Raw genomic sequence first — 1,565 nt, 5'->3', positions numbered from 1 at the left:
GAAGAAGCGCGCAACAGTGCAGAGACGTCGAAAACCCTGGGGCGCTGATGACTGAGCCGCCTTACGAGTACTTCGTGATGTGCAACGTGCTGTGACCCGGACAGGCGATGGGGTGGATTGAGGTGACGTCCGTGAAGAGACCAGTACTGGAGACCTGGAGATAGCGACTATGTACCTCAGGTCGAAGTAACTTCCTGGTGATGTTTTGGAGAGGAGGGGGGCGGGGGTCGAGCGGTGGATGGGGGGAGGGGGGCAAAAGAGGAGGTCCAAAGTGGGTGAAGGAGGAAAATTGTTAAGGCGAACGCTGGAGGCGCCAAACCACTTTGTGAGCAATGAGCGGAGAGAGACGAGGGAGGGGGCCCCTGCTCGGGGCCGAGGAAGGCCCAAGCTCCCTCCAAGCTTGCCAGGTTGCACCAGTACCTTTGGCCTGTACCTTGGTCGGCGCCCAGTCTGGAGAGCTGCTGCCGACAGCTGTCGTCATACCCCCGACGTAGCCGGCCAGGTACATTGTTGTCCGTGACTTAACCGACAGCACCGGAACCCAGCGTCTTCTTCCCAATTATGCGCCTTAAAATACTTGGCACTCAACACTCAAACCAGCCGGCATCTGCCGGAGTGACAAACGAAACAACCCGTGTCGGTACGCCTGCACAGACCGCTGGTGATCACTGGGCAAGAGGGCTTAGCATGCGGGGATCTTCTAACACTGCCAGCTGTCAGCCACCTTTTGACCCCTCCCCCCACGCCCGGCACGCCGAGCCATTCAGTTTTCGCGTGCCCTGATTTCTGATCTGACCGACTTGAACGAATGAGTGATGACCACAGAGAAGTAAGCCGGGACTCGACGGCCTGTTGGCTGGCGAAAAGTCTTATCGGGAGTCGCTTTCTCAATGCTGTGGCGCACAAATCTCATCATCGCGTATCGTCGTCAAAAAAGAATGTTCAGCTTTGAGCTGTTGACGATGGTGAGGTCGTCATTCGCTTCGGACAGTTACTCGAGAGCTCCCAGGGTCTGCCAGGCGCGACCCTAGCACCTCGTACCCGCGAAGCCCGGGCTTTGCACCGATGGTCAGCGGTACCTTCAATGGTGGGCACTGTGACTTTGCTGCCCAGTCTTCCCAGGTACCTCATTTCAACACCCTGGAAGGTCCCTGCCTACCAGGTACGTTGAACGATCCACCTCTACCCTGAATGGAAGCTCCCGTATGATCGGTGGTGCTATAGTTGCTGTCGTCTCAACTTCGCTAACTAATAGAAGGAGGATTCAAAGTCTCGCCTGCTGCGCATATCTTTCGTCAGGATCATGGCTTACGTGCCTGGACCTGGAACTAGGCCGAACGTTGCTTCAGCCCTACCATCAGCCACCAACCATCACCTCTTGAGTGTGGCTAGCGGGATGCGGTGTGAGCGTGGAAGCATCTTCCTCTGAAGTGCGGCAAACCAAGAGTCTAGCTTGTCGACCTCGGTGCGCTTCATCACAAACAGACAGCGAGACAGAGTGTTTTTTCCTTGGCCACCACTGTTCGACGCAGCAGCCTCGAAACCGGGAACTCTGAGAAGGGGAC

Source organism: Verticillium alfalfae, genomic scaffold (genome assembly GCF_000150825.1).
Source record: "Verticillium alfalfae VaMs.102 supercont1.10 genomic scaffold, whole genome shotgun sequence".
NCBI lineage: Eukaryota > Fungi > Ascomycota > Sordariomycetes > Glomerellales > Plectosphaerellaceae > Verticillium > Verticillium alfalfae.
The sequence above is the reverse complement of the archived record's forward strand: the minus strand, read 5'-3'. Positions refer to the sequence as shown.